The sequence below is a fragment of the Pleurodeles waltl genome, chromosome 7 (assembly GCF_031143425.1).
Source record: "Pleurodeles waltl isolate 20211129_DDA chromosome 7, aPleWal1.hap1.20221129, whole genome shotgun sequence".
NCBI lineage: Eukaryota > Metazoa > Chordata > Amphibia > Caudata > Salamandridae > Pleurodeles > Pleurodeles waltl.
In genome coordinates, this window is record NC_090446.1 from 759,780,078 (window position 1) to 759,806,337 (window position 26,260).

Here is a 26,260-nt window from a genome sequence, read left to right on the forward strand (position 1 = left end):
CCACCAATGGATGGAAAAGGTTGGACTGCTGCCGCCGGTCTCACATTAGTTTCAAATACTGCCAAGGTAGGACCTTTTCATGTTCCCTATTTTCTTGTTTCTATAGCCTTTTTATATAAGAAAAAGTCTATCCAGCCGCCTCAACCAAGGTGTAGAATAGTCGTGGCATACCACTTAATCAATTATTTATCTACTGCCATGGGAGCTCTTTTAACTGAACTCTAAGTAGTTGAAACTTGGATCGATGCAATGCAAAAACGAATTAATATTTCTTCAAGTTCTGCACCATCTCCACTACTGGAGGGTAATGCTGCCCCCAAGCAACGTTGGGTAAGATCTCCAGCATTTTATACGTACTTCCAATTTAAACTTTTGCATAGTGTTTGATCCTGTTGACGATATTTCAATTTTGTGTTCCACCTCACCACCCTCAAATGTCTCTAAACCATCTCCCCTCTAGAGGAAACACAATGATGGCAAAACAAAAAGAGGAGAAGGCAAGTGTAACAAGTCCAACCCGAAATCTGTACCTCAATCTACTCCTGAGATATCTAACTACGCTTCTGTTGCAAATCCCAGTGCTTTCATAAGGAATGTTTGGCAATGTGCAACTCATTCTGAATGACCTTCAACAAGTGGTTATATCCCATTTAAAACTTCTAAATGAAAAAGTACAAAAACTGCAATTGTCAGTGTAGTTTGCAATACTCCCATTCTCACCAGCCTTTCCAATCTAGACCGCTTCAGGTGCCCATTTCTAGCACACCTGTTCCATCAGCGGCATCCAGTGTCCTTTGTCCTACTGTGTAAGGGTGGGTGGTGAGCTGCCCTCCGCTGGTGGAGATAACAGAGTTTTTGGCACTCCGCCCTCTGCTTGGAATGCGGGGTTCAGCCAAAACTGTTAGTCCTGGCAGCGGAGCAGAGCTCACAGCACCAGCCTGCAGCCCAGTTATGGGCCACACAGCGCAAGTGCACAAAGTCTTGCACCGTGTGGCCCGTAATTGGGCAGCACTTTATTCTGCCGGTCTGTGTGAAGCTGCTACAAGCTGCTGCTGAGGGGCTGCACCGGTCTCATCTCTGGATCCAGGCCTCAGTCCTTTCACTGTCCTCAGCAGCCTGGGAGCAGGGGGCAGAGGGAGGAAGAGAGCCAGGCCCCTGACAGCAGGGACCTTCCTGGACGCTGACTGGACCCAGGTAAGACCATCATTTTGCTTTCTCTTCTATGTGCACATGGGGGCTGGCACTGGGCAATAACAGTATTTGCATTTGAGAGGTGCCTGTGCATGGAAAAAAGAAAGTGTGCATTTACAGCTCCACTTGAAAGGAACCTGTCACCCCAAAGTCCCTGGGAAAGGTAATGGTGTTATGGGGAGCGGTGTTGAGGCCATCAGGGAGACCTGGAGACTGGGTGAGCATCAGCTGCTTAGTGGTAGTCTGGCAGCCCCTGCCAGAGAGAGAGGTGTGTGGCCTGAGAGAGTGCCTTAAAGCCCAGTAGCAAGCCAGGCTAGGCAATTTGTGAAAATAATAGGCTGCTGGTGGTGAGCTGCCTTGCTGCTGCTAGTGCTGGGCCAAAAGGAAAGGACAGTCTGAAGCTGTATATAAGTGCAGAGGAAGCGATTGCATGACTGGTGCACGACAGGGGGTGTGCTTGGCACTCTGTAGCAAGTTTGTGAAGGAAGGCAGTTGGTGAAGGGAAGTGTGCAGGTGTGGAGAGCAGCAGGCTCCAGGCCGGTGGGCTGTGTCAGCCCAAGAGGCCTGAAACTGCAGCTTTTGCTGTCTATGACATATCACCCTGGCCTGAATGCTCCCAATCTCAGAAGTGCTAAGCAGGGTCAGGGGGGCAGGACAAGCGGCACTCCGCGACACGTGGAACTCTGTGGAATTCCACTGAGTTTGAAGCCAACTCTGTGGAATTCCACGGAGTAGAACTCTGTGAGCTCCACCCACCCCTGCTCCTGTGTCGAATCATTCTAGCCAGACACCGGCCCATTCTAATAAACCTAATACTAAGCATGGTGTCACTTTCAATGTAAATCTACAGTGAGAGAGCCACAATGGCTCTGACTTCTTTGCTCCAAGTCGCTCATAATTGCCCCCTGGTTGCATGCCATATGTCATTGTTCTCACAGCTGTGCCTCCCCTGAGCAATAACCCTGTGGAACACTGGCAAACATTAAAATGAAGAGTTGTACACTGGTTTGTCTCTAAATCTGGTTGGAAAGATGATTTGATCAACGCATCCTCATAGTACGGAGGGTTGGTTGGGTCAGTTATGCCACAATATTGATTCAGGGAGACTGTCTAGTTGTAAACCCTGTAAAGCAGATTAGGAGACAAACCAATGAGCAACTATTGTTTTAACATGCAATCAGGGGGCAATTATGAACGATTTGGAGCAATGAAGACAGAGCCATCATGGATCTTTTCCTTTTGTTTTAGACATAAGGTTTTATTTTGGGCCCCACGGTTGACTAATGTGTTTCACACCACACTTCAGGTGAAATTACCTAGCTTTTGGAAGTAATCCATTATTATTCTCATCTTCTTTAAGAAGAGCGACAGAGAAAATCCAACATGTTACCGACCAATCTCTCTGTTGGACTCCTCTGACAAAATCCTTGGAAGGGTGATTCTCCAGAAATTGGAAGACTAGGTGGTGGATAATGGCTTCCTATTTGAAGTGCAGTTTGGTTTTTGACAAGGCCTAGGCACGGTTGAACAGTCCCTCAACCTGCTCCTTATCATGGGGAGGTACATTAAGGCCAAGGAAGACTCTTTAGATCTGGCCTTCATTTCCAGACCTCGTGGACAGGGGCAGGTAGTGGGTCCTAATGAGTGAAGCAGGGATAGATACTTGCCTGATTCACCTTCTTAAATGTTTACATTGGGATGCATTAGCAGAGGTGCAGTACAGCCCAGGTGGGGAGTGTACAGCCACCTTTAAGGTTAGTAAAGGAGTTAGACAAGGAGGTATTTCAGCCCCCTTGTAGTTGCTTATTTCATATTAATTCTCTGGATCAAACTCTGCAGTCTAAAGGAACGGGCTTGCCCAGGGTAGGAGACCGGTCAGTGCCAGTACTCCTGTACGCTGATGATGCAGTGCCATTCTTGCATACTGCAAATGGGCTGCAGCTTTTATTATATTATTATTTCAATAAACAGCCTTATTTCTCTTTATAAAGCAAAGTGTGTCTCCCTGGGCATTTATAAGGTGGACGTTTGGGGGTATGCAACTTGTGATAATTTACAAACAGTTGAAAATAAATATATTTCCAGATTGTTGGCAGTTCCCAAAAGTACTGTCAAAATTATTACTCATGCTGAGGTCGGTCTCCCATAAATCGAGGATGCAATTAAACTGGCACCAGTTCTTCTTTGGGTAAGAATTTGAAGTTCCCCTTTTACCAATTTCTCCCGCCGTGTTCTAGCTGATTGTATCAACTTGGACCATAGCAATAACATCGCATGGCTAATGTTGGCATCCCCCACCTTTTTTATTATCCAAGAAAGATTGACAGTAATGAGAAAACTCTGATTTGCCTCTTTTTGTATAACAATAGTGACTTACAGAGGTTTAACAAGTCTCTAGAGATGAAAATTGTGTGTTACCTTATGGAGATCTCGTCTGTCTAACAGACAGGGCAGTTGGTTTTCATCTCTGCCCTGTTGTCCTTGCGAGGGTATAAGTAAGCAATCCTGTTTGCATTTTATGTTTTTTTGAAAATGTTATGCCATTCATAGGATGCCATTTTTACACCTTTTGTTACGTTCTAATGACTGCAGATCAGCAACACAAAGTCTTAAATCTTTGCAATGCCTGCCATCCGTACCTGTCTGTCATGGCATTTTATATGATGTTCTATCAGGAATCAGAAAGATATAAGGGCATCAACAAACTCAGAACTATGAATTATTTTATTGCATTGCTCGTATTTTATTTAATTATTTTTATATTGTATGATCTTGTGCTGCTACTCTTTTATGGCCATTTTGGCCTAATAAAGTTTTTGATTTACCTTAATAGCCAACAGCATATTATAAAATGAATAGTAACCTACCAATTTCCCAAAAAGACTATCACAAAATCTAAACCAACATGGGCAATCATGTTTTATAAATGATAAATATAATACGTTTTTACAATATTCTAAAATTAAAATGAAAGTTCAATATTAATAAAGACTGAGATAATAAAATGATATATAAATTATTTAAATACCACCTAAAACACATAAAAAACAAACTAAATCTATCACATAAAATAATGATAGCATATATACAAGTCATTTCCAAATAGGAATCACATAATATTTTTAACACAAAATAAAATATGACTTTCCCCATCCAAAAGAAACAAAATATATAAGACTAACTGTGGTATCACTGCAGATCTTCCTCTGTATCCGCGTAATCAAAAATAGTAGTCCACCAAAAACAGAAAAAAATATTATCCAAAGAGTCCCACAAAAAATGCTAAAATAAAACAAATCCAATAAAGACCTCTTGAAGCAATTCAAAGTATCCAGGACCCATTAAAAAAACAGAAAAAATGTTTTTTTTAAACAGAAACACTCGAGGGAACCCGATAAAAGGATATCAAAGTAAAAAACATTGGTTTATTGATTTCCTTTAAAAGAATGTAATATCACACTGCCCATAGGACACATTTGTAGACAAAAATCTGTAAAGTATTCAAGAAAACCCACCCGCAAAACACATTACATTCCCCAAAATACATATTTATGATACTTAATCATCAAAATATAATTAACATAACTCAATTTAACATAAAAATATTTTACTAATGCATTTCGCACAAAAAAAAACTACAAACTAGGTGAAATAACTTTTATTAATACATCTTAACATACGAGAAACCCACAAACAACACTATAATTTACTTCTAGACCCCGCCCTACACTCAAAAGGACTTATCTGTTCCAATAAATAGCAACACTTTACCGGGAACTGGCTCAAGGAAAATAGACTGCAAATACCTCAAATAGATTACAAAATAGAAGGTAGGGGTAAAAAGAATTGGCCGCTAAACCACAATTTAAAAAAAGACTATGGGCATCATTATGACCCTGGCGGCCGGCGGTAAGCTGGTGGTAACACCGCCAACAGGCTGGCGGTGTACTGCCAGCATATTATGACGTGGCGCATTAGCCACGGCCATACCGCCGGCCCCTTCAACATACTGCCAGGCTTCCACCTGGCGGTCATAATCCCCAACCGCCAGCCTGTCCATGGCGGTAAACACTGCCATGCAAAGGCTGGCAGTAAGGGGGGCTCGGGGTGCCCCTGGGGGCCCCTGCACTGCCCATGTAACTGGCATGGACAGTGTAGGTGCCCCCAGACACAGCCCCATTGCGCATTGAAATGCACGACGGGTGCTGCTGCACCCACTGCACATCAACATTGCCGCCAGCTCTATTATGAGCCGGCTGCAATGTTGATGTGACTTTTCCGCTGGGCCAGCTGGCGGAAATAATGTTTCCGTCCGCTGGCCCAGTGGCAAAGTCATAATAGGGAGCCACAAATACCGCCAGCACTGGCAGTATAGTGACGCCTCCGGCTTCGGCGGTCTTTTAGAAAGACCGCCAAAGTCGTAATGAGGGCCAATATGCCCATAGAAATGAATGGGAAATTACTTAAGAATTTTGAAATAGTGTATTAAAAATGTAAAACATATAAAAAAAGTTACAAAATATTAAAACATTTTAAAGTATAAATGAAAAATAGGATATATATATATATATATATACACAATTATTTAATAGATACTGAAAAAAAAATGTTAAAATTGTGTTGAAAATACGTATATAAAACAATTTAAGAAACATTACACAAGTGCTAGAAAATGGAAAAAAGAGAAAAATGTAAAGCATGCAATAGTATTCAAATATGATTTACATTTTTTATTTAATAATAAGATCATTAAACAATATTTAAATTTTTTAATTATATAAACAGTTCTTTTTAATTTGAAATATATATTTTTAAAATATAAAAATATTCTTTAAATAAACTTTGAAAACATAAATAAAATGAGGATAATGTGTTATGTCTGTATTCTATAAACATGTCATTCCTTCTATTACTGCTTCCAAACCTATAATTAGCTAGAAAATGCACAAACTAGTTCTTCTACACACAAATAAAATTAAAACAAGGTATGTCTGACTAAATTGTAAACTTAAATAATCATACTCGAAAATAAACCATGTTTCAGAAACTGCTGCAAGCTAAAAGGGCTAACATTTTCTACTCCCACTTCAATCTCAACCAATCTGGGGAAGGTGTTTGGATGGTAAGTGGTTATCATTGACTATTCCCACTCTATCCTATACCAATTTGGGCAAGGTGATGGACACTAAGGGGCACATTTATACTTTTTGACGCAAAACTGCGCTAACACAGTTTTGCGTCAAAAAATGTAACGCGGGCTAATGTCATTTCTTAGCGCCACCTGTGTGTCAAATTTACACTTTGATGCACGGTGGCGCGAAGCATAGGTTAGAGTAATTTTTTTTAATGCTAACTATTGCGCTGCGTCGTAAAGCAAAATGACATTAACACAGGGAAAATGACTCTAATCCGGTTTGCGACACAGAAAACGTCGCAAACCAGATATCTGCCATTTTCCAACGCAATAGCATCAAAAAGCGGTGCAACCACAGCAAACAGTGCTAAGGAGCCCCAAAATGGATCCCAGAAGCCAGGAGAGACCCCAGGGAGACCTCAATCTAAAAGGAAATAGTCAGGAGGACACAGGCAAGACCCAGGGGAGAGACAAGAAGAAAAGGAAGTGTCTTTTCAGCGCAGAGGAGCATGAAATACTGGTCAGAGAGGTGACGGAGCACAAGCATCAACTTTTCATCACCTCGAAATTGGCAATTGGGAGGAGAGAGGCAATTTGGCAACAAATTGTCGACAAGATAAACAGTGGGGCAGAGGTCAGGAGAACTGTCACGGAGTGCAAAAAACGCTGGCATGACTGCAAGCGCAGCACAAAGGAAAAAATGTCAAGGAACAGGAAGGCAGCACTGCAGACTGGAGGTGGGAGTCCAGCACGGCAGGAGGACCTGGATGAGATGGAGTAAATGGTTGCAGTTGTCACCCCAGAGGAGATCGTCACAGGAATCGCAGGACAGGACAGAGCAGACTACCAGGAAACAACACATATGCAGGGTAAGTTGCATGCAAGACCAAAATGCCTAAATGTTAATTGGAAGCAGGGGGGCGGTACATACCTACTACACAATGCATGTCAGCCATGGAAATCAGGCAGTGGAAAGGAGAAAGGGGCATGGCACAGGTGCATGGGCTGTGCAGGGGCATCCAGGGGCATAGCACAACACAACACCAACAACCTTTGCATGAGGGTACTCTGCCAGGCCGAGGCTGTTGGAAAGAAAAGCCAGTCCAGGAGGGTAGGGTAGAATGTAAAACTTGGCTGCTGTCACAGGACAGCTGGTATTGTCAGAACGTGAACTAGGGGACAATGCCCAGTCGCAAGCCATTGCCTCAAGCGGCATTTACCATTCACATTTGCCACTACTACCTGTGCTGGTCAATTAGAAAATGGCAGTTAGGTGCCCATGGAACAAACACACTCTAAATGAGGGTTCCGGATGACTACATGATCAATCTCCTTCAATTCATAACCAAGTGTAACTCCTGTCAAATGTTCATGTCTCTAGGCGCAATAAACATCAGGTATTGTCACTTACATTATGAAGTACACAGCAGTAATGTCATACCCATGCTGGCCATTCCAGGGTCTACCTCGTGTCTGTGTTACAATAGCTGCAATGCCACCTTGCAACATTTCAACTGTCATACTGCTAAGACAACAGCATTGATGGGGAGGACATATGTGTGTAGCTTGTGAAACACATCCTAACTGTCATAAGAAGAAATGGAACTATGCCAGGCCCATCAGTGCAATGCAATGTAGCACACATTTGCAAACATCAACATGACACACTACCAATGCTGACACCTGTATCGTGTCATGCCAATGCAATACATGGTATGTGCTATGTGTCAGCAACGTTTAGGTGTATGTGAAATATCATAGACTCGGTCGGGCCCATATTGTTATGTGTGGTGCAAGTGGCATCAGAACACCAAAAGGCATTGCAAGGCCTCACCATGCTAATGGTAGCAGAGGGAGGGTTGATTAGGACAAGAAGGTGGCCAGCCACAATTTTGACAGAACCTACACCTAGAGGATGTGATGCAGACAACTCCCCAAACTGCCCACACTACATGTGACATGCAGGTGGGACATAGGCCTGTGAGAATGCTAATATTAATGACAGGATCAATGAACAGGAAACCAGATTACAATGTTCCACTAATAGGAAGTAAGTGACATCACATTACAACTGCCACAACACAGACACACTAATTGTACAATATCTCATTGCAGAGGACGACGGCTCTCCTGTGGATATGCCTGTCCTGGACTACCCTGATGACATGGATGACGAGCTGACAAACCTTAGCTAGGAAACCCTCCAAGATGTCCTGGGAACCCTCCAGATCCCACCTTCAGTCACAAGGAGGATCACAGAAGTAGCAGCCATCTCAGAGGAACCACCACCACCCCAATAGATCGACCTGCCAGCTCAAACACAGCTGAGGCCTCTGATGACACTGGGACTACCTTTGAGAGGACAGTTGTGGGAGTACAGCGGGAGCTGGCCAAGGAGGTGTGGGTGGGAATTAAAAATATGGCAGCCAACCTTGAGGGGATGCGCATGTGCATGATGACATCCGCAGAACAGTCAGCAGCCATACAAGTCCAACAATCACTACTGCAAGGACTACAACAGTGAGTGAAGGACTTCACCACTGCAGTGAGGGAGTCGCCACATGACCTGGCCTCCCAAACTTTTCACTGAATGCATGACTACAATCATGACCCCCTCAGGGCCGACCTGGTTGCCTACCACAGGGATGTTGCTGCTATACTCAATAACCAGCAACTCCTCCTTGCTGCAGTTATGCCCCTAATAGTTCCACAGTTGGCATCTACAGGGAATTCAGAGTCCACTTCTCCAAACACTGAAGTGTGTGTTGCCCCCTCAAACCCACCACCACCAAGGGCAGAAGATGCCACATGGGCAGTGATTTTCCTATGTCTGTGCTTGAGAACATGCCAGTCTTGCTACTGTTGGTAACATGCACTGTTCTCCAACACACTGTTTACCTTACCACTATGGACTGAAATTGTCTCTCACTACCTAATTGGCAATTCATCTTCCTCTGCACTGAATGACACTCCATCGCAGCATGTCCAATGACATGTCCCTCAGCATTGCACTTGTGTTGCTTCACAATAGATTGCATCACACCAATGGACTTACAAACATGGACTATGTAAATATTGCACTACAGCACTTTCAAATAAATAGCACCTACACAACCACTTTGTCTCTGTATAATGTGACACATCTACTGTGCAGGAGTTTTGTGATTCATGTAACATGTCAATGGCCACAGAATGTCAATACAATAGCGTAGAAAGAATGTGGGCTGATATCTATGCACAAGGGTCTGGATTTTACAATCATCTGTGCTGCTTGTGGCTCATTTCTGAAGTTAAAGCATCACAAACAGTATAATGCTGTGTAAAAATTGTATATGTCAGGCCCAAGGTATCTACAAGATGAAACTCAATGCTGCCCACATCCCCTACAAGACAATCATTGAGTATGTGACATATGACTCTAAACTTAAATCCCACAACCACACCATACAGCAGGAATGGATGTGTAAGACTGTTTGGACAATATCGTCACCTGGGAGTACAATGAGAAAACTTGTAGGTATCATTAATGTATACTGAACTTCATAAGATTATGACACCACTTAGTTTATCAGGGTTCACATGAATATCAGGCTGCAGGCAGACATCCCACAGTGCCCAAGATTCCAACACATGACCCAAACGATGACAGCTTTAAAATCACACCTACCTCTCCAATACATGGGAACCATAGGCACCTTGAGTGGTGGAGTCAATGGATGTCAGATGCATAGACATGTAGCTTTGTTGTAGCTGCCAATGTGACAGCTCATTTGGAAGTGGGAATAAACATGTCAAGAATGGGATGTGGACGCAGGATGGAACACACAGGCAAACACAAATGTGCCACTGTACACTCATGCAAAGGCCCAGATCCCCAAGCATATGACACATACCGGAAAGGAGTACCTAAAACGTTATTATGTATGTATGAAAGAAAACTGAAACTATGTCACACACCAATACTAACCTAACCTATCCTAACTATACATTACCCACAACTGGCCCTAACTACCCTATGCTAAACTTACTTACCACATGTAAATAAACACTCTAGACATCAACCCCCTCACCCCTCTTATATGACGGAACACGTGTAGGACAACATATACTAACCTAAACACATACTAACTAATACTAAACAAATATATATATATTTTTGGGGGAATACACATAAACCCCAACATCAACTGCCACCCACCCACCCACAAACTAACATGTAATAATATAACTCCCCCACCCCCCCAACCCACTTATCCTATATAAACTAATAGCTTACTGTAACCTATCACTAAACCCCCTAAACCCACTAAAAATCAGTATAAGGAAAGAGGAGGGAGGGAACGGAATTAGAGGTGAGGCAAAAGTCGACTCAAGGGTTTGTCCTCCTCAGAGTTTATTTAATAGATTTCAGTCTTCTGCTGCTGTGGGCCACCTCTTGCTGGAGACTGTCCATGTGCCTAATGACCCTTCGCATGTCTTGTTTTAGCTGGCGCAATGCAACCATGTCCATACCACCTGCTGTGGTGGTTTGTGTTGCTGTGGATGTTGCAGGAGCTGGTGCCATGGTTGGGGTGGTGGCATAGATGGTGCAGCAGGTGTGCCTTGTGCTGCAGATGTTGAGGGTGCAGCTGGTGTGGCAGAGATACCAGTGTCTACTGTGTCTGCTGTCGGGGTGGCGGCGGCCCCTGTTGTGGCCAGTGCTGGGCCCCCTTGGCTGAAAGCCCTCCATACTCCTGTGGCTCTTTCTCAACGATAGCGTCTTGCCATCATGCGATACCCAGCCTCCACATTAAGGATGTGCCTGTAAGCACTACCCGCCTCTGAAACTCATGAATTTCTTGGGCATTCATGTGGGCAACATAAAAAAGAGACAGGCAAACATTGGTGTCAATATTGTGTGGTGCATGTACAGATGATAATCTAACACTTCCTCACAAATAGCACATGCAGTCCAAATCACAGTACAGATGATAAAATGTCCCTGAGGAATGACATGCCAATGCAGCCTACCCACCAACTATCTAACAGCACAGCAATGCACAACAAGGTGTGTACCAAATTAACTGATCTGTGCATTTATGTAGTGTAATGTGTCACAATGCAAATGCAGCAAGTACTCAACATGTGCCAGCCCAACTAATCCATATCATCTGAATCAACTTCAAGACACACAAGACCTGTGATTTGTATATGGAACTGGCAGGATGGTATGTGGTTGCTAATCATAAGGGGTCAGTGTAGTTTGGCACACATACATGCCTGAATTACATGTCTGTCATCTACACTGTGACCATCACACCTAGCTACATATATTTTCTTCCCTAACCCAGTGCCTCAGGGGGGATGGTCATGCAATAATTTTTTTATAACGTCAAGGACAACCATGAAGCTTTGTCCAGCTGTCCATGGATTTAGTCAGTGGAACACAGGTAAGGAGGCCTGCCAAGTAGGAGCGAGTCAACCACTGGTAAACCATATATACATTCATGTTTCCATTTGTCTACAACCATCAATATCAGATCTCACAGACACATTTCCTAAATCACCCACATTTATGCAAGCACACATCTGGCCTTGACCTGCATGGACGCCTATAACATACCACTTAAGTGCCACGTAAATGGAGTACAACATGTGGGGCTAGATGCTGGGGGACATTCACCCATACATTCCTACATGTTCCTTACATTATAAGGATGCACAAGTTTGTGTGTAAAACTGATGCATCACTGGTTTGTGTGAATTAGGGTATGACTTGCTGACTATATTGTGACACTGGCCACCACCAAATCAATTGTGGGCATACATGTGGCTACAAATCACCTTTTTCACCTGCCCATGCCTATTGCACAGCACTGCACTCCCAATATATGACTCTTTGCAGTGAATGTCTAACTCTTCTATGGAACACTATATCAACCTCCAGTCAAGTCACATATCAGATCACTTGCCCGCTCATCATATTTTGCAATGAATCCAACACACAAGAGTCAATCACACAACAGCTGCAATCACAGCACAGGACAAACATTTTCACACTTACTGGATATGTCTGGGTACTTGAATCGAGCCACTTCACAATGGTGTAGGGGGCTGGTCCACCTGTAAAATCTGGAAGGGAGATATATGCTCAATGTCTGATCACTGTACAAATGTGGGAACAATAAATCACAGTGTGTGACATTTTATATGATAGAGCTGCACATGAGGCATGTAGACATTCCAACAGACATACCACTGCAAACTTGCATTGACACTGTCACTCCAGTGAGTGATAGACACACATATGCACACATGCACTGGCCCTAACAATCATGTGGTTCCAAACCTGACTACACACTTTTGTGGCTAATCCATGCCAGATGGTACTCCATTTCATCATTTGTTATTATGTGACAAATGCAATGCCACGTTCCTGGTGCACTGCAATACCAGTGACTCAGGTTTTGTGGCATGTGTATCAAGGGACAATGAGTAATTGTGTGATGGACATGTGGGTTGATTTGCTTTCAGGAATTATTGTGCTTTCAGTGGTCCATAATAGGTGTGCCAGTGTTGTATGTAGGTTACATATGTCCCATTGGCAGTGTCCCCTAAGCCATATATGCCCCCTATGACAACATGATGGCATGGATCCTGTGTGTGAAATGATGACAATGTATCCCTAAACAGGGATTGGCCACTTTGCTGTTCCAAAACTGCAAAATAATGTATGCTGACAGTGTCTTAGTTGATCATTGTTGACAGAATGCATGGGCACAGGTGTAGTCATTGCACCTGAAATGTGTCACTCAGGGCCATGTATCCTTATATCAGGTATTGTGAATCACACATTGCAAGATTCAGCAACTAGCAATTTGCAAGTTGGATGATCAGAGATAGAACACCCGAAATGACACTGTTTGAAGATGAAAAATGGGATAGCAAATGACCTACCTCTTCACTCATGATGAGGTAAGTCTCTATTTGAAAACCCATTTGGGAATGGCGACACGCACAGGAATGCTGGCCTGTGGAGCTCAGCAGACCACGATGTCTGTGACTGCCTTCATTTTGAGATGTTGACATTTGTTGAAATGCAGCAATATTTCAGCAGGGGTGTACAGAAAGTAATTTAACAACCTATTTCATCACTCAAGTAGAATCATGGAAGCAGTCAGTGGTCCCTTGCACAACTTCATGCTCAGTAATAGTTTGTGACCATGCATTCACAAAGAGGAGGGATCCCATGCTGACTCTATCCCTTTTGAAAATGGGTTGGCACCAATGTGACACAGATGGTGACTGCAATAGCTCAGTCCCAGCAATTGTGCCCAAGAAACAAATGTCATAGGGGCCTGCGACTCAATGATAAGATTTCAACACCTAATCCTAAATGCCACTAGAAGACCCTGTTTTGTGATTGTGCAATCTGGTAGCATAATGGGCCATTTGGGTTTTATCCAGGTGAATGATTATTTGTCCTGACGTAAACACACGAATACAGTGAACTTAGGCCCAGATGTATATTTTTTTTGTGCCGCATTTGCATCATTTTTTGACACAAAAACGGCAAAAAAGTGCAAAATATATTTGTATGTTGCAGGTTTGCACTGCTTTTGCGTCAAGAAATGATGCAAATGCGGTGCTAAAAACGTTAAATATAGGACTAAGATAATAGTGAAGGTTATGAAGAGCTTGGTGCATATGGCCCTGAATACTGTTCGGACATGGCTCAACAAAACTGTGGACTGCATTGTTACCATATATTACCATGTGTAATACATCACATTCCTGGTACACTTACAGTTTGCAGCATGTCAGGACACCTACTACTGTCACTCCAAAGCATTGAACTGTACACATTCGTCAATTTGGTACTCACAAACAGGGCCACCAATCACCACACCCAGGTGGTCCAGCAGCTCCTGCTCTCGGATCACCAGGTCAACCCAGCGATGCTTAAGCTGGTGCTCATTGCATGTGGTGTTAAAAATCCTCCTCAGGTGGAACAGCACCTTTTCCCACCGCAGCCGTCTTGCCTCCGTGTGATACCTCTGTATCACACGGCCCCCAGCCTCCAACATCATGGGGAGGAAGTGGCACACCAGCCAAACAAATGCCCCAAGCTCCTCCTCATCCATGCGCCACAGCCATGCCCTTCCCGACATAATACAAAACACAATTTCTTAAAATAGGGAAAAACAGGGAAAGGAGGTAGAAAGAAGGAAACTTATATCACCCAATTAAAGCCCCAAACTACCCCAACTAATCCTACCCACAAACAGACCCCCAGCAGTACAAATACAAATCTAACAACAATAAAAGACACAAAACACTTACACAGGTACAAAATACAGTTACTAAAGACCAAAATATAGACCACACAGGAGACAAAATTACAAAATCCACAAAGAAGCAAACCAATACACAGCCACACAATCTAGAAAAATCACAGACTGCAAAGTGAAAATGAAAGTACACCCACTGTACCATTTCTGTAAACAGGATATCCCATTACATCACTTCCTGTCTCATTTGCGGCCCTTTTTTTGTCTTGTGTGTAATTGTTTGACACTTACATAGTTTGAGTAAAAAATGTTGACGTATATGTGTCAAAAACCCACGCGTTCATTGATCAATACATTTTCAATGGATATCCACATGCCTGTAGTGCGCTGGTACAATTAACGCTAGGGACCCATAGATGTAATTTGAGCGTATGCGTCATTTTTTTACGCGTTTGCATCAATATTTCTGACTCAATCTGTGTTTGCGTTGTTTTTCATATTTTAACATGCATGCAGCCTATAACTAGACAAAGATAGGATGGTATGACTTGCAGTGTGTGTTCTAGTGTTTGGCCACATGTAGTAGACCATGCTACTGCGGCCCACATTACACATATCATTGTGCAGGATTAGTTTTCTTAACTGACGCAACAGCAGCACAAACTTTGGAAACTAAAATGGAAATTTTAAGTTTGCGCAGGTGTTGCATCAATAGAGGACAGCAAGGCTATGCTACAAAAATATGAATCATGGCCTGTGTGTGTTGTGTGTGAATTGACTGTTAAAACTATTTGTGTGCTTCTGTTGGAACGGCATGCAATACATTTGGTGTAATGTTCATGTATGAATGTGTTACAAATGGGTATCACCATCAGATGCCAATCAATGAGGTACAACAGTCATGAGATGTGTTTGTAATATGTGTTGACTCTTTTGCTGTGTGTAGTTGCTTGACTTTAGGGACAACACATTTCCCACAACAAACAATTCACAGGAAAGATTGATGATGGCTGATGAGGCCTATGTCAGATATGTTACCCCTCACATGTCATGAATTGTTGGCTATCACTTCATGGACACTTGTGTGTATACTACCCATGAGTCAGGCATTTGAACATGTTTGATAGGTACAGTGTTTGAAACACAGAGGCTCTAATCCAATCATAACATTGTTATGTACACCACAGTTTGACTAATGTAAATGATCTATGTTCCTCCTGTGGCTGTGGTGGACCAGCAGCCCAGGCTGCATGTGTTCACATATTTTCAGAGGTTCATTGCACAAAAGTGTCCAGTCCAAGTGTGTGGCCATGTGTACCCTGTGTCAGTATTGGCCTCCATGGTGTAACGGTTACGTGCAGGTCTAGTCAGGAGTCTGTGGAGCCAACCCTTGAGTTCACAGAGTATCTTTCAAAGCAGATTTCAAAGATCAGCTAAAGGCATACAAGGGGATAGGGCAGCTGTGGTACAGCAGAAAATACAGAAGAGTGATGACAGAGCAACCTTGTTGTGGACAAATATGTTATGGATCAGTAATAGACAAACATGCAGGTTTTATCACTACATTTGTACACAGGGTAGGGCACTGAACTTCCCACAGCAACAGGGAACATCAGTACCTCTGTGCAGATTAATCTTGCAGCTAGTCACCACGCAAGCCCCATCGAAAGGTGGCAGCAGAAGTGATTCTATGCCTGGACCGTCAGGGCACAAACATGTATTGTCCTTACATACACATTACCAACCCTTGTTTGTTGGGCTGGAGGCACAGTACCAAATCCAGGAATACAGCCATAACACACTGTCACTGTTTGCACTAATGAATACATGCAAAACCAGACAAAGGATTGGGGCTGGATTCACCCCCTGGAAAACATGTGCCAGTATTAAAAAACAAAACATTTTTAACTATTCTCCACAGTTGAGGACTGGTCGTAGACTTACCAGACACAATACCCCAAGAGAGAAACGGAGGGCATGGAAACCAACTAGGAGCCAAATGTAGGCACCGGGAATGGCTCTGGTTGACACAAAGACTGGAACCAGTCTGGCTATCAGAAAGGAGGCTCTGTCAGGAACAAACATGAACAAGGCAGAAAAACAGGGAGCAGAGTCTGACTGGAACAAGCAGGGACAACACTGTGGAAACAAAGAGCAGTTTCTGGGGTACTCAGCACTGTAACACAATCCAACAACAAGCAGTTACTGGTAGAAGCAAGGCCAGGGCAGAGTCAAATGGCTGGGCTGCATGAGAGAGCTCACAGGTGTGTGCAGCTTCAGTCTCTCATAAGTCCTGGAGGAGAGAATCCAGTATAAGGGGCCAACCGGACTTTTCCCATCAGAAGCAATGGACAGAAGTTTACAGGTCTTACCGGCAACCAGGCAGTGCATTATGGGACCTGAAGTCCATGCAGGCTGTTGTAGTTGAACTATGGCATGCCATATTGAAAAGGGAAGCACACTGGAGTCAGAATGGGAGTCTGGGTGAGTGTAGATGATGATTCCCAGGGTACTGAGAGTCCATTTACAGCACCCCCCAGAGAAGGGAGGGCAGAGACTTAAAACATGGCAGTGGCAGGACCTATTCCCTGGGATGGACTGCGCAGGGCATGTCTTGTGAGCATTGCTTGTCATACCTAGTACACTCGTACTATCCATTTTCAGGATTGAGGCACTTCTTGTCACACATGCTCCTTTCAGAGATAGCTGATGTCACACTTACTGATGACAAGGGTCTGGTCATATTCCTGTTACCAATGCTATTTCACATCCACTGCCTCATGTATGATGCACTTATTTACCGAATGATTGATGATGTCATAGTTGGGTTTCATATGCAGCAATAGACCATGTTGGCAACATGGATGTCTCTCATAGCTGTGGTCCTATGAATTTGCCCTTAAAAAGTGAAATAGACAAGCAGTTTTTCATACAAACTGTGTGTATTGTTTGCTGTACATTCATACCCATCAAAGGTGATGTGGCATCAGAAGTAGTCAAATGTGTATTTCTGAAATGCTCCCTGAGGTAATACTCTGATTCCTAAAGAACGTGTGATGCATAAATAATTACCCAGAGCATGATTGAGTGATAAAGTGAGGTGTTTCATTCCATATTGTAACAAAGTGTTGATAGTGACTAATGTTGAAAAATGTTTTGTACTATCTGTTGTCTGAGACGCACTCCTGCAGCTGTGTTAGGATGTCCCCCCTCATTTTCCCAGACAGCATCCACCTCCTCCTCCTCTTCAGGCAGTTCTTGTTCATGTTCATATAGGGGGATGTTCCTCCTAACACAAATGTTGTGCAGGGTAGCAAAGGTCAAAATGGTCTTGCAGACCACATCTGGGCAATATAGGAGGCTGCCTCCAGTGATATCCAGGCACCTGAATCTGGACTATGGTGAGTGCCCTGCGATGTGCCTCATTATAGGCACGCTCTGCTGCTGTGCTTGGGTTGGTAAATGGGGCCATGATCCATGGCTGGATCCCGTAACCCTGATCAGCTGGAATAGAAAATAGGGGTAAGTATTTTGTTGTTGCTTGCACCAGGAATGTCATTTTGCATGGCAGTTATCATCTTGTGTTGTCTGCGACTCAAATGTGTTTGTGGTATTGTGTGGGATCCTGGGCTTCTGTGAGGTTCTTTCTGCATTGGGTTGTTTGACTTGAAAAACTTGTGTTTGGCTAATTGACCTGATATCTCTGCTATATTTTCAAACTTGCAGTTCAGTGTGTATCTATCTCCCATGCGTTATGTAGTGAGCAAGATGTTTTAGTGTCCGTTCACTGGAGGTGACATGATACTTACACACACACAATAGATTCCACTATGGTGGTAACATGGTTGCACTACAAGGCCTGGACATCACTTCCAATTAAACATATGTCATTGCAGATGAAATTCAACCGTGAGGCCCTTTGATTAGGCTGGGTGACAATGTACAACACATCTCCATAAGTTGCCATCACTGAGGTGTTCAGTATTAACAATGCACAATTGTCCCATGTGTGACTAGTCCTATGCAAGCCATTTTTGTTCCCTCTGCCAGTTGGCTCATGTGCAACCGTGCACCTACACTACTGAACTTGCTCCAGGTGAGCTGGCTAACTTGGTTGTGGAGGTGGATTTTTTTGTGTGGGAAGGTCCATTTCCGTGTATATCTGTTAGGTAGATGGGGAATTGCCTCTTTCAGTATGTGCAGCAGTGTGCACTTTGCATTAGTGTCGCATCAACATGTTTTCATAGCACAGTCCACTTCCTTGTTGCTAGCTGCCAATGTCACCCCAGGAGTGATGTGAAATGTTGGTACTGCCTCAGTAATTCCATGTCACCTTCATTTGAGTCAGAGTCATCATGCTATGTGTCTCATGGTAATTGACCTGCACAACACACATTGCACACCCCTTACGCAGTACATATTGCTTGGAAGGGTGGGATTGACTATGTGGCCTTATGTGATATTGAATGGTTAATCTTCCAAGTTGTACTGCCAGTGCAGGCCATGTCATTGTCACTGTGTGGTTATAAATTGGTCCCTTGTGGCTCTAGAGTGTCATCTATTGTTATTGACAGCTATCATTTGTCCATAGGTGTGAATCCTATTGGGTCAGGATATCAAACATAACTACCAGTGTCACACCTCTTCCTGGCCATGTGTCAATGTAGTGATGTATGTCTTGTGTGTCCTACAGGGTTGGTGTGCTGTGTGTATATTACTAGGTTTCTGCACTTACCGACAAGAAGGTCATTGCCATATCATCCATCCTGGAAGTGCCAATTGATGGTGCTGTGGAGGAAGATGAAGTAATCATGTACACTCCCAGGATACTTTGCCATGATGATGGTGAACAATCCCTAGTGCTCAACAATGGTCTGCACATTGATGGAGTGGGTGTACTTTCTGTTGCGGTATAGGTGCTCGGTAGCAGCAGGTGGTACAATCCGGACATGTGTGCAGTCAATGGCACCAAGCACATGCGGGAAGCCATTTATTTGGTAAAACCCCTGCTTGGTCTCCTGCCGCTTCTGCTGTGTATTGGTGAAGTTGATGTGGTGGGGTGTGAGGGAGATGATGGCATCAAGAACCTTGGGAAGGAAGGCGGAGAATGAGGGCTGTGAAACCCCAGCAACCAGGGCACCAGTACTTTGAAATGAGACACTTGCCAACATGTGTAGGATAGCTAGCAACTTGGTCTCTGGTGGAATAATGTGGGGTGTCCGCAGGCTGGCTGTAAACTGTGGCTCAATTTGGCACAGCAGCTGCTGTCTGGCTTGCCAGTTGAGTCTGTACCGCTGGATGATATCCTGATCCATGAGGCCCAGGAGGGTTGTCCTGGTCCTGAATAGCTTCTCCTGCCTTCTGCGTTGCCGTTGGGGTCCACGTTGGTGTGGTGGTAGCTGCTGCTGTTGGTCCTGTGCTCTGCGTCGTCTGGCATGCTGCATGAGTGGCACCTCCATGTCATCCTTCTTGAGCAATTATGTTACTTGTGTGAGTTTTCCTTAAGTAGTGGTGTGTTTGCCCCATTTTAATGCCTGCCCTGACCCAGGAATTAAAATTAGACGCAAATCAGGCTTTGCGCCATTTTTCGGGTCCGCTTCCCAGCCGTACGTTATTTTTGCCCGGTTGGATAAATATGGCGTGCTGGTGTTTGAGTCATTTTTGGGACGGGAACGCCTACCTTGCATCTCATTGACGCAAGGCGGTTTCACGCATCCAGAAAATGATGCAAACTCTGAAATTTTGGTCCTAGATGGTCTAGCATCAAAAAATAAATATGGTGTTAAATTTGCGCCAGATTAGCGTAAAAAAAATGACGCTAATCCGGCGCAAAGGGAGTATAAATATGGGCCTAAAATGGTAATATTTACTAGTCCCACTCCTACCTATACCAATTTAAAGCAGGTGTTGACACTAAAGGGGTGACAAATAATATTACCACTCTAATCTCAACCAATTTGGGGATAGTTTGACACTAATGGCGTGACATTTTTCTATTCCCACTGCAATGTTGCATACTTCATATTTTTCAGAATCATCTTATTGCTTTTAGAGAAGCATTGATTTAACTGGTAAGTAAATGACATCTTCCTGAGAAGAAAGAGGGTTACCAGCAACCATGTGAAGACTGAACAAAGTTTTGAGAATGCATGCCTCCCACTTGCTATTGGAATTACAGAGATTGTGAAATTGAGGTTAAGATTATCCTTGCCTATACTGACTTAGGTGGAAGATTCCTGATCATAAGCAGTGTGTGACAGGGGCACGAGTTATAGTTTGCTCACTAAACTATAACTATGTCACTGGTATTTGGGTTTTTTAACATTAGCTTGTGTCTCATTCCAACACCTAACTGTAACTCACTTTAACCATTATTTTTTCAATGAGTATATATTTGTGTGTGTATATCTATATATACATATAAATGTAATTATGGATATACAGCTATGTGTGAATGGTGAGTATGTGTTTTATGTTTCTCCCTACTGAAAAGAACATTGTTACTAAGGTGAACTCCATTTGCCCTCACTTGCCCTAGAGTTGCAACTGCTAACAATTGACCCTCCTGAAGAGTAAGGGCCCTCTTACGAGTTAGGCGGCCCAAGGACCACCGACCTCATGGTGGCAGTCGGACTACTGCACTTCTGGCGGTCCAACCAGCAGATTACAACCCTGGCAGTAGGACCGCTAGGGGACTGCCACCATCGCCAGGATCATGGTTACCGGTGGGGTTGTGGCAGTCAGAGTGGTGGTCAGCCATGGCAGTGCTGGATTCAGCACCACCGTGCTGATCACAAGTCCCCTTTCCAACAGCCTTATCATAGTGGGGTCCCTGCTATTAAAAAGTCTGGCGGAAAGGCAGTGCTGTGGGCCACAAGGGGGCCCCAGCACTGCCCATGACCATGTTGTGGGCAATGCAGGGCCCCCTGCCCAGCACCCTCAGAATGTTCACTACCTGCTTCAGCAGACAGTGCATATTTCTAAGTTGCTGGGGGCACCATCTGTGCGTAGGCATTGGCCAATGCCACTGCACTGTTTCCACTGGGCTGACTCAGAAATCTCCTAATAAAGAGGTCCCCACCAATCAGCCCAGTGGAAACACTGCCATTGGTGTGGGGGAGACTGCCAGCTCTGCAGCGCTCTTTTCTCCACTGGGCTGGCAGGCCATGGTCGGCCTGCCAGTCTCGTTATGAGGCTCTAAGTCTGTATTTCGAACTCGAACTGCTAACAGAACTTTAAGACCCCACCGAGTCTGTGAATCAGCACCTTAAGACTCCTGAATGAGACTGCTACGTTATTATCAATGTAAAACAGTGAAGTAAAGTTAAGGAATTATTGTTCATAGTCACTAATTTGCAAATTACATTGCCAGTGACGATGTGGTGTTCGCACCTTCAAAGTAAGTTGTTCAATTCATCCTTCAGTTTAAGAAACGTATGCAGCGTCCTGTAAGTAGGGATTTTTCTCGTGCCACCGGAAACTATTTCAGAAATGTTCTGACTGCCTGATACTGTTTTGACAGCAAAAAAATGCACGATAGAGCATGCACAGGGTTTCTATCACATGCCTAAAGTTGTCTGTGCTAGATTTCTGCCAGTTTATGCGAAAGACTGAGTCTAGCTGTGTGCATGCATATATGTATAAATGTATGCATGTGTGAATGTCTATATGGTTTTGTATAGACCGTGCACACCAGTGTACAAAGGAACAGGGTGCCACACTGTGTGAGGTCAGGTGTACCTGAGAGAGGAGGGAGTTCCGAGGACTGTGGCCACTGGAGAAGCAGAGGAGATAAATTGAGAGCGTAACTGCTACTTTTACAAAAAAATATATTCTGATATCTCGAAGTTGCTTTTCTGTCGCTGCTTACAGACCAAGGCTGTTTAGCATTGGTACTCGGAGATGAACCCATTTCAATTCCTGGTGCGTCACATGCACCTTTCCGCCGACAGGTGGCAGGAGCAGTCTGTTCTTTGCAGGAGAGTCTGACAAGCTGAGCTGAACCGCAGCGTTCACCTGAGCTCCCCTCCCTGCCCCGCCTCAGCCGCTTAAGAATCTTTTCATTTCCTGGAAGAGCCGAGAAAAGCCACCGCCTGGATAACTGTCACGGGCTGAGTTGCCATCTCTCATCTTGCTCTCACACTTACTATGACTTGTACTCGTTCAGGATATTAACCCTTAAAATCTGCCTTCACTCACTGAGCGTGGCAGCTGCGTTATATTCAGGACGTTTTTACAAAAAATGTGACGCACACACAAATGCAGTACATGTTGTCTTGTGAGGAATACACTCCACTGTTTACTCTCTTTTCTTTCTCTGAAAACCTGGGTTAAGACTGAAGATATTGGAAGATCTGCAGCGTACTAATTATGCATTTTTAAACACATGCGCATCTTTTAAGCCTACTTTTGAATTTGAAAGATTTAAAATGTGTTGCTAATAGAAATCTGGGCTCGGTCTCTGTCTGACACTGTGATGTGCTTGAAGGACAGCCTGACACTCTCCTCCCACGCGACGACCTGGAAAAGATTGTTTTACTTCTCCCCCTGTCTCTCTGCAGATAAAGTTCCACAAATCACCTTGAGGGCTTCTGACATTTTGTAGGAATTAAAAAGCAAATATTTCCAGTCCACCCGAATCGTAGGAAAAAACACACACACGACTCTGACTACGTGAGGCACCGGTGTCGGGCAAAATAAAAAATGCCAGATTAATTCTTCGCCTAATATGTGCCACTGGATTTGCGTTATTTGGGGAAAAAACGTTTTTCAGGGATCGCTGCTTCTTATGCGTACAGATGTCTGCAGCAGCGGATCGAATTCAGTGGACACTTGCCCTTTAAAAAGAAACAGAGCAAATTGTTTCTCTCCTTTTTTACTGCTTACAGAACATGCAACAGTTAATGCACATTTATTCCAATTTCCAGATCTTAAATATATGGCTGCATCCATGCCACAATGTGCCTGCAACGCAGTGCATTCTGGGAGCAGCAAAAAGGCATACAACCAAATACGTTATATTTTTCATAATTGGCAAAATATGTGACACGGCAAAGTGGCGTTTGTTGGTGTTTTATAAACATTGTGGAGTAGGCACAATTCTTGCTAAACATAAAGTTGTCAGGGAAAGTGAAATATCTTTCATCATTACGGTATTTCACTCATTGCTGTGGTGCTGTGCATCTACTCTACTCCAGTTGGAAAGTTAACAATCATGCCTACACCCTCACCCACATTTCTCCTACAATGTACAAGCCTGCGAAACATGTATGATTACATCACCCAGGTTTTGGAAGCATTCCATTGTAGCTTCATGTGTATTTATGCGGACTATGAAATGTCCCTTTTCACATATGGTGCTCACAGAGGTCCAGCTCTAACAATAAAATTACCTAAATGGTAAGGCCTAACTCGGAGAGGGGCTTAGAAATTAAGGGTCTCAGCCTCAAACGATCATCACTTTCTAAAGAAGTATTTCTGAAGGCGGAAACTACTGAATGTAACGCTAAGACCTCTGGGAAAAAGAGAAGCTCGACAGAAGTATTTCTTGGCTGTCTATGGAGGAAGAGCTTCGAAATATAAATATCTTTCCTTTTCAGTGTTTTCGCACAAACAACACAATCTGGCAACTTCCTGATGCAATTAACACTGCTCAGCACAACAGCCCCGTCAGACTTTGTGTTTAACTTTTTGTAAAGGAGTAACAAAACAGATCATGAAACCAGTACCATTTACTGCAGGAGCGACGTTTTCATGTATGTAAGACCAGTAATATATTTTTTTCAAATAACTAGAAATATTTATTTATCACAGTTTCCGAAATACCGTCCTTAATACACATACTTCATTGTTTTATAACACTTTCAAATGGCTTCATAAAACGCATTTCACAAAATGTATGTCGCTTCCTTATTGCAGCATATCTCTACGACAAAATAGTTACTTATAATAGTTTTCTGAAATTTAATTCAGTCATGAAACGTTCTGCATTTTTCTACACTAAACCTCACTAAAGATAATTTCATATTTTTTATTTCCGTTTTAAAATCCCTGTTCATGTAAGGCACTGTCATGGTAACTGGCTTTTAGAGACAAAACAGAACCATGCGATTTGCAAAACATGTGTTGGCAAGTATTTTCAACGAGTAGCAACACACGGGATTCCGTAGAATCTGGGCAAAGGATATAAAAATAGTGCTGAAATATATTGCTGTAATTTAATTTGTGCCTCCGTGTGCTTTGCAATCTCTCTAGTTTTAAAGTCTAGCAAAGGGGCAACAGTTTAGCAAACTACGAGAGCACTATCGAGTTACCACTTTAAAAAAAATATTACTGCCAGATGAAAGTATGAGTCATAATATCAAGATTAACATTTTCCAAACATATCCTTTTATATTTCGGTCCATTCATAGGGATTTAGTTAGGTGTTACATTTAAAATGCAAGTGTCAGTTGGAAGTGCATGAGAATCACAAAAATGTGCTTTTGTGTACAGGTACGTGGGCAAGTCCCACGCAGGGAACCTGCCCATTGTCAAGTTCCAGGAGAAGGGATATATTCTCCAAGACCCATACAAAAGTGCACAAAACAGTAGAAGAAGTGCAAGACAAGATGTTAACAAAGAATACAAAAGTTTCTTCCTAATTCGCCCAGTTCTTTTCCTGAGTTAGCCCAAGGTGGAATTGAAACAGTTTTCAAGTAGAGAAAACCAGACCCTGCCATTTGCTTCGGATTCGTAAATTATTCTTTTTTTTCAGAAGTTTGGTCGCCAAAATGGACGTTTCCATTAGTTGTATCTCTTGCACTTAGACACTCGTTCACCACTGCATTTTCATATTTACGATTCATTATTTATTTCACCACATTCCTATGAACTCGTTTACACGCAGCAGTGTTCGTGCAAAATGAGCACATTCTGCACAGGATAAGACAACATCACAACATTATTCATTTGTGAACCATGCAGTTGTGCAAGTTGTCCCGTGGTTTGCGCTCAATTCACAGTTGTTTAAAGACAACAACTTTATTTCAATGAATCTTCTCTGTTAAAGTACACGTTACCTTAGAAGAAAGAAACAGCTGGTAGGGTGGAAAAAAGAAGACTTATTTCCTATGTGTTTCTGTATATGGTACCACTTCAAATGCTAACTTTTATCCATTCATTCGGCTAAACCTATTTGGCTAAAATAACATTTTCACTGTAAACTTCACATTCTGGTACAGTGCTTAGTTATATAATTTTGAGTTCAAATACATTTGTGGTTATTTACACGCAATGAATCATTCATCATGAATTGTGAAAATGTGTAAAAAAGAAAAAAAAACACACATTGATAATCAAATTGATTTTATCCATTATTAGAGCAAATCTTAGTAGATGTTTGACGAATGACATATAAACACAAAGCTGTGTAATATAACAGTCAGTGAATCATGCCCCTTTAAAAGGGAAAATAAATGCAATGGAAGAAATCTACTGCACCCGAACGTCCTCTAGACTCTTCTCCGTTCGTGTAATCAGAGCTCAGCGGTGATTGCAGGAGTACATGTGGTAAGACCTCAAATATCTTGGGCCTAAACTGTGGAATTCGTTGCCCTCCTTTTTCATTTAAGGCCATCCGTCTACCGAGAGCTTGTGCAATCAGCTGAAGCCCTGGCTCTTCTAA